We start from the raw sequence: 8,951 nt of genomic DNA on the forward strand, positions 1-8,951 counted from the left end.
AGCAGGATCTCAGAGTTTAAGGTTGTGGTTAGATTTATCTTAATTACTTTCTTGTATTTGTGGATGCTTGCAAGGGGTATAATCACAAGTATGTATTAGTCCTAGGAAGGGCGGTGCATTAGCATAGGTTCACCCACACAACACTTATCAAAACAATGAAGATTAATCAGCTATATGAAGCGAAAGCACTAGACTAAATTCCCGTGTGTCCTCAAGAACGTTTGGTCATTATAAGTAAACAAACCGGCTTGTCCTTTGTGCTAAAAAGGATTGGGCCACTCGCTGCAACTATTACTCTCGCATTTTACTTACTTGTACTTTATTCATCTGCTATATCAAAACCCCCTGAATACTTGTCTGTGAGCATTTACAGTGAATCCTTCATCGAAATTGCTTGTCAACACCTTCTGCTCCTCGTTGGGTTCGACACTCTTATTTATCGAAAGTACTACGATACACCCCCTATACTTGTGGGTCATCAAGACTATTTTCTGGTGCCGTTGCCGGGGAGTGAAGCGTTATTGGTAAGTGGAATTGGTAAGGGAAACCTTTACTACACGTGCTGTTTTTATTTCTGCCTGCTGCTATAATTCATTATGGAGAGGTCTTCTCTTGAATTCCTCTTTGGAAAATCTACTACTACCGCAAAGGTAGTGGATGAGGCGCCAAGTGAGAAAGAGGTTCCATACAAAATACCTATGAAAATTATTGAACGTGTTGTGGATAACCGCTATGAAGGGGATGGAACTGTCCATCCTGGAGATCATTTACTGTTTTTACATGAATTATGCGGTTTATTCAAATGTGCAGGTATTGCTATGGATGAAGTTAGAAAGAAACTATTCTCTATATCGCTGTCTGGTAAAGCAGCGCATTGGTATAAATTGCTGAAGAATAGGGATTCTCTTGATTGGGAGGACATTGTGCCTTTATTTTATTCTAAATTCTATCCTCCAAGTGAAATTCACAAAGATCGGAACGGCATATATAATTTCTGGCCTCATGATGGTGAGAGTATTGCCCAAGCATGGGGGAGATTGAAGTCTTTAATGCTCAAATGCCCCATTCATGAGCTTCCTGGTAATATTATTATTGATAATTTCTATGCAAGACTATCTTTACAAGATAAGACTTTGCTGAATACTTCTTGTTCTGGATCATTTACACGCAACAAAGAAGAGTTTAAAAGGGACCTTCTTGATCGGATTCAGGAGAATACTGAAGGATGGGAGAACGACAAAGATAGAGAGTCAGGTATAAACTATGATTATAAATGCATTGAAGTTTTTATGGATACTGATAAATTTCGTAATATGAGTGCTACTTATGGTCTTGATTCTCAAGTCATTGCAAATTTTTATAAAGCTTTTGCCTCTCATTTTGAATTGCCTAGGAAGAATTTTGATAAGTATCATGAACCGTACAAAGATAAAACTGATTCATCTATAAATAAATGTGCTATAATTGAAACTGTTGATCATATTCTTCTTGAAGCTTATATTGAAAAAACTCCTTTCCCTGCTAAAATGAAGGAGTATTCTGTCATAACTAGTGCGGTTAATAAAAGTGCAAAGAAACCTATAGAACCTGAAGAACAAATAAAAGTTGAACCTCGCTATTGCAATAGTTAAGGATCTTGTGACTCGAAAATGTAGAAGATGGTCATATTATTTTCTGTGAAGATGCTTCTAATATTGTTTCGCATCCTAATAAGTCTAGGAAAACCAGTGTTCCTATGCTCTCTGTTAGAATTGGTGATCATTGTTATTATGGTTTATGCGACATTGGTGCAAGTATTAGTGCCATTCCTTATGAGCTTTATACGGAGATCATGCATGAAATTGGTTCTTGTGAACTTGAAGATATTGATGTGGTTATTCGGCTAGCTAATAGAGAAACTATCTCTCCTATTGGTATTTGATACGTCCATTTTGCATCACTATTTTATATCATAATTTGTTGTTATTCATTGATATATTTCATATTTGGAGATGATACTTATGTTATTTCATCTATTTTGCATGTTTCATGATTATTGGAGGATCGCGCACCGGAGTCAGGATTTTGCTGGAAAAAGCGCCGTCAGAATGCAATATTTCGGAAGATCAACAGTTGACGGAAATTATATGAAAAATCCTATTTTTCCAGAAGACGAAGGGAGCCGTAAGGGGAGCCGAGGAGGGCCGCCGTGGGCCCACCTCATAGGCCGGCGCGGGCCAAGGCCTGGCCGCGCCGCCTTGTGAGGAGGGGGCCCACAGCCCCCTCTGGCCTCCTCTCCTTCGCGTACTTCTTCGTCCCGAAAACCTAAGCACCAGAGGATAGTCGCGAAGAGTCACAGCCGCCTCTGCGGGGCGGAGAACACCGAGAGAGAAAGAGCTCTCCGGCAGGCTGAAATCCGCCGGGGAAATTCCCTCCCGGAGGGGGAAATCGACGCCATCGTCACCGTCATCGAGCTGGACATCATCTCCATCATCATCACCATCGTCTCCATCATCATCACCGCCATCTCCACCGCTGCAACTCGTCACCGCTGTAACAATTAGGGTTTGATCTTGATTGTTTGATAGGGGAAACTCTCCCGGTGTTGATTTCTACTTGTTATTGATGCTATTGAGTGAAACTATTGAACCAAGGTTTATGTTCAGATTGTTATTCATCATCATATCACCTCTGATCATGTTCCATATGATGTCTCGTGAGTAGTTTGTTTAGTTCTTGAGGACATGGGTGAAGTCTAAATGTTAGTAGTGAATTATGTTGGTTAGTATTCAATGTTATGATATTTAAGTTCTGGTGTTATTCTTCTAGTGGTGTCATGTGAACGTCGACTACATGATACTTCACCATTTATGGGCCTAGGGGAATGCATCTTGTATTCGGTTGCTAATTGCGGGGTTGCCGGAGTGACAGAAACCTAAACCCCCGTTAGTATATCGATGCAGGAGGGATAGCAGGATCTTAGAGTTTAAGGCTGTGGTTAGATTTATCTTAATTACTTTCTTGTAGTTGCGGATGCTTGCAAGGGGTATAATCACAAGTATGTATTAGTCCTAGGAAGGGCGGTGCATTAGCATAGGTTCACCCACACAACACTTATCAAAACAATGAAGACTAATTAGCTATATGAAGCGAAAGCACTAGACTAAATTCCCGTGTATCCTCAAGAACGTTTGGTCATTATAAGTAAACAAACCGGCTTGTCCTTTGTGCTAAAAAGGATTTGGCCACTCGCTGCAATTATTTCTCTCGCACTTTACTTACTTGTACTTTATTCATCTGCTATACTAAAACCCCCGAATACTTGTCCGTGAGCATTTACAGTGAATCCTTCATCGAAACTGCTTGTCAACACCTTCTCGCTCCTCGTTGGGTTCGACACTCTTATTTATCGAAAGTACTACGATACACCCCCTATACTTGTGGGTCATCAAGACTATTTTCTGGCGCCGTTGCCGGGGAGTGAAGCGCTATTGGTAAGTGGAATTGGTAAGGGAAACCTTTACCGAACGTGCTGTTTTTATTTCTGCCTGCTGCTATAATTCATTATGGAGGGGTCTTCTCTTGAATTCCTCTTTGGAAAATCTACTACTAATGCAAAGGTAATGGATGAGGCGCCAGGTGAGAAAGAGGTTCCATACAAAATACCTATGAAGATTATTGAACGTGTTGTGGATAACCGCTATGAAGGGGATGGAACTCGTCCATCCCGGTGATCATTTACTGTTTTTACATGAATTATGCGGGTTATTCAAATGTGCAGGTATTGCTATGGATGAAGTTAGGAAGAAACTATTCTCTATATCGCTGTCTGGTAAAGCAGCGCATTGGTATAAATTGCTGAAGAATAGGGATTCTCTTAATTGGGAGGACATTGTGCCTTTATTTTATTCCAAATTCTATCCTCCAAGTGAAATTCACAAAGATCGGAACCGCATATATAATTTCTGGCCTCATGATTGAGAAAGTATTGCCCAAACTTGGGGGAGATTGAAGTCTTTAATGCTCAAATGCCCCATTCATGAGCTTCCCGATAATATTATTATTGATAATTTCTATGCAAGACTGTCTTTTCAAGATAAGACTTTGCTGGATACTTCTTGTTCTGGATCATTTACACGCAACAAAGAAGAGTTTAAAAGGGACCTTCTTGATCGGATCCAGGAGAATACTGAAGGATGGGAGAACGACAAAGATAGAGAGTCAGGTATAAACTATGATTATAAATGCATTTAAGTTTTTATGGATACTGATAAATTTCGTAATATGAGTGCTACTTATGGTCTTGATTATCAAGTCGTTGCAAATTTTTATAAAGCTTTTGCATCTCACTTTGAATTGCCTAGGAAGAATTTTGATAAGTATCATGAACCTTATAAAGATAAAATTGATTCATCTATAAATAAATGTGCTATAATTGAAACCGTTGATCATATTCTTCCCGAAGCTTATATTGAAAAAACTCCTTTCCCCGCTAAAATGAAGGAGTACTCGTTATATCTAGTGCGGTTAATAAAAGTGCAAAGAAACTTATAGAACCCGAAGAACAAATAAAAGTTGAACTCCGTCGTTGCAATAGTTAAAGATCTTGTGACCGAAAATGTAGAAGATGGTCATATTATTTTCTGTGAAGATGCTTCTAATATTGTTTCGCATCCTAATAAGTCTAGGAAAGCCAGTGTTCCTATGCTCTCCGTTAGAATTGGTGATCATTGTTATTATGGTTTATGTGACATTGGTGCAAGTATTAGTGCCATTCCTTATGAGCTTTATACGGAGATCATGCATGAAATTGGTTCTTGTGAACTTGAAGATATTGATGTGGTTATTCGGCTAGCTAATAGAGAAACTATCTCTCCTATTGGTATTGTTCGAGATGTGGAAGTTCTATGTGGTAAGATAAAATATCCTCGCTGACTTTTTGGTACTTGGTTCTGCTCGCTAGTAAGTATTGTCCTATTATTTTTGGTAGACCTTTCCTAAATACTTGTGGAGCTCGTTATAGATTGCAAGAAGGAAAAAATTATGACTAAATTTGTCGGTGAATCTTATGAGTTTAATTTCTCTAAATTTGCCAAAACTACTTATAAAGCTGATTTGCCTAATAATGATTTTAGAGTTGAACAGTGTGCGTCTATTGCTCTTGCTCCTAATAATCCTTTGCAACAACATTTGGAGAATAGTGAGAGTGAAGTCTTTAGGGAAGAAAGAAATGAGCTTGATGAAATTTTCCTTCGTCAACCTATTCTTAAACATGACTTGCCAGTTGAAGATTTAGGTACAACACCACCACCAAAGGAAGATCATGTCTTTGATTTAAAACCATTGCCTGATAATCTTAAGTATGCTCAAATTGATGATAAAAAAATATATCCTGTTATTATTAGTTCTAAGCTTTCAGATATTGAGGAAGAAAGGTTATTGGAAATATTGAAGAAACACCGAGGAGCTATTGGCTACACTCTTGATGACTTGAAGGGGATTTCTCCCTCTATTTGCCAACATGCTATCAATATGGAAGATGATGCAAAGCCTGTTGTTGAACATCAACGCCGTCTAATTCCGAAGATGAAGGATGTGGTAAGGATTGAGGTATTAAAACTTCTTGAAGCTGGTATTATATATCCTATTGCTGATAGTAGATGGGTTAGTCCTGTGCATTGTGTTCCTAAGAAAGGAGGAATGACCGTTGTGCCTAATGATAATGATGAGCTCATCCCTCAAAGAGTAGTTGTAGGGTATAGAATGTGCATTGATTATCGAAAAGTTAATAAGGTTACTAAGAAATATCATTACCCTTTACCCTTTATTGATCAAATGTTAGAAAGGTTGTCTAAAAATACTCATTTTTGCTTTCTTGATGGTTATTCTGGGTTTTCACAAATTGTTGTTAAAACTAAAGATCAAGAGAAAACCACTTTCACTTGTCCCTATGGAACTTATGCTTATAGGCCTTTTGGTTTATGTAATGCTCCTGCTACTTTTCAAAGATGCATGTCTGCTATTTTTCATGGCTTTTGTGAGAATATTGTAGAGGTATTCATGGATGATTTTTCCGTCTATGGGAATTCTTTTGATAATTGCTTGCGAAACCTTGATAAAGTATTGCAGAGATGTGAAGAAACTAACCTTGTTCTTAATTGGGAGAAATGCCACTTTATGGTTAATGAAGGAATTGTATTGGGACATAAAATTTCTAAGAGAGGTATTGAAGTTGATAGAGCTAAAGTTGAAGCAATTGAGAAGAGGCCCTATCCTAGAGATGTTAAAGGTATTCGTAGTGTTCTTGGTCATGCTGGGTTTTATAGGAGATTTATTAAAGACTTTTCTAAGATTTCAAAGCCTCTTACTAATCTTCTTCAAAAAGATGTACCTTTTGTTTTTGATGATGATTGTAAGGAAGCTTTTGAAACTCTAAAGAAAGCCTTAACAACTTCTCCTGTAGTTGAACCTCCTGATTGGAATTTACCTTTTGAAATTATGTGTGATGCTAGTGATTTTTTTGTAGGTGCTGTTATTGGACAGCGAGTAGATAAGAAATTGAATGTTATTCATTATGCTAGAAAAACTCTTGATGCTGCTCAAAGAAATTATGCTACAACTGAAAAAGAATTATTAGCTGTAGTCTTTGCTTGTGACAAGTTTAGATCTTATATTGTTGAGTCAAAAGTTACAATTCATACTGATCATGCTGCAATTAGATACCTTATGACAAAGAAAGATGCTAAGCCAAGGCTTATTAGATGGGTACTTCTTTTGCAAGAATTTGATTTGCATATTATAGATAGGAAAGGTGCTAATAATTTGTCTAGATTGGAAAATATTGATTATGATCCTGTTCCTGTTAATGATAATTTTCCAAATGAACAATTGGCTGTAATAAAGGTGAGCTCGCGAGATAGTCCTTGGTACGCTGATTATGCTAACTTTATTGTTGCCAAGTACTTTCCTCCAACCTTTTCAATCTCAAGAAAGGAGGAAATTCTTTTATGACTTGATGCATTATTTTTGGGATGACCCACACTTATATAAAGAAGGAGTGGATGGTATTCTGCGAAGATGTGTTCCCGAATATGAACAACAAGAGATATTGAATAAGTGTCATGGTAGTGTTTATGGAGGACATCACGCCGGAGATAGGACCGCGCAAAAGGTTCTACAATCAGGTTTTTATTGGCCAACTCTCTTCAAAGATGCAAGGAAGTTTATTTTATCTTGCGATGAATGTCAAAGGGTTGGTAATATCTCCAGACGCAATGAAATGCCTATGAATTATACTCTTGTTATTGAACCATTCGATTGTTGGGGATTTGACTTCATGGGTCCTTTCCCTTCTTCGAAGGTAACACTCATATACTTGTCGTCGTTGATTATGTTACTAAATGGGTGGAAGCCATACCTACAAAAAGTGCTGATGGTGAGACCTCTTTAAGAATGCTTTTAGATATTATTTTTCCTAGATTTGGAGTTCCTAGATATATTATGACTGATGGAGGTTCTCATTTTATCACTACAAGAAAAGTTCTGATAGACAACGTCTCAAAATCGTCCGCTAAGGGGTATTTTTCGTCGCCTATGGGCCTAACCCGACGATATGGGTTCTGTTGTGGAAACTGCGTCAGGCAAAGTCCTACGACGATTTTTTCGGTCCGTCGCGCTTGGGCGCCCTTCCGCCACGGAAAATCGGACCGTTGCCCAAGTGTTTCCGGGAGCCCGTTGGCTGCTGACGTCATGCAAACTGACACGTGGCAGACGCCGTTAGCCGGCGGTTAACGGCGTTAACCGGCTGAAACCCCGTGGTAGATGGTAGGCCCACACGAGGCTCGCCACGTCTTAAGCGGGCCGGCCCATTAAGTTTGCGGGCCGGGCCAGCCGACTTAGTTTGACCGGTCAACTATATAGTCTGGGCTGGTCCATTAGTTACGTGGGCCGGGCCTAACCTCTAAGGTTGATTGGTCAAAACTTTAATGGGCCGGCCCACTAAGCATGTGGGCCGGGCTGAATGCACTCGTTTGACCGGTCAACAGGCAAAAGGGCCGGCCCACAAGACATGTGGGTCCCACTTTCCTGTTATAGGGCCGGCCCATTTACAAAGTGGGGTCCACATTAAAGCAACTGGGCCGGCCCAAGAAGTTAGTGGGCCGACCCAATTAGCATGTGGGTCCCACTTTCCTGTTAAAAGGCCAGCCCATTTAAAATGTGGGGTCCACCATATAGCAAGTGGGCCGGCCCAACAAGATAGTGGGCCGGGCCAAAAACACAGGTGGGTCCCACTTTCCTGTTACAGGGCCGGCCCATTTAGCATGTGGGGTCCACCATAGAGCGAGTGGGCCGGCCCAACAAGATAGTGGGCCGGGCCAAAAAAACTCTGGTGGGTCCCACTTCCTGCTAAAGGGCCGGCCCATTTAGTATGTGGGGTCCACCATATAGCAAGTGGGCCGGCCCAACAAGATAGTGGGCCGGGCCAAAACGCTGGTGGGTCCCACTTTCCGGTTAAAGGGCCGGCCCATTTAGTATGTGGGGTCCACCGTACAGCAAGTGGGGCCGGCCCAACACGCTAGGGGGCCGGGCCAAAACACAGTGGGTCCCACTTTCCCGTAAAAGGACCGGCCCATTTAGTATGTGGGGTCCACCATAGAGCAAGTGGGCCGCCCAACACGCTAGCGGGCCGGCCAAAAACACAGTGGGTCCCACATTCGTCTTAAAGGGCCGGCCCGTTTAGAACGTGGGGACCACCACAAAAGCAATTGAGGCTGGCCCAACTAGTTAGTGGGCCGGCCCGGTAGTGGGTGAGGTCCACCTTAAAGCAAGTGGGCCGGCCCAATAAAAGTGTGGGGTCCGATTAATCAAGTGGGCTGGCCCGATCGGTAAGTGGGCCAGCCCGTTTAGTTGCTTGTTTATATGCCGGCGTAAAAGGCGCTTTAGGATTTTGCGGGCCGGCACGTATGTGATTT

Source organism: Lolium rigidum, chromosome 7, assembly GCF_022539505.1.
Source record: "Lolium rigidum isolate FL_2022 chromosome 7, APGP_CSIRO_Lrig_0.1, whole genome shotgun sequence".
Lineage (NCBI taxonomy): Eukaryota > Viridiplantae > Streptophyta > Magnoliopsida > Poales > Poaceae > Lolium > Lolium rigidum.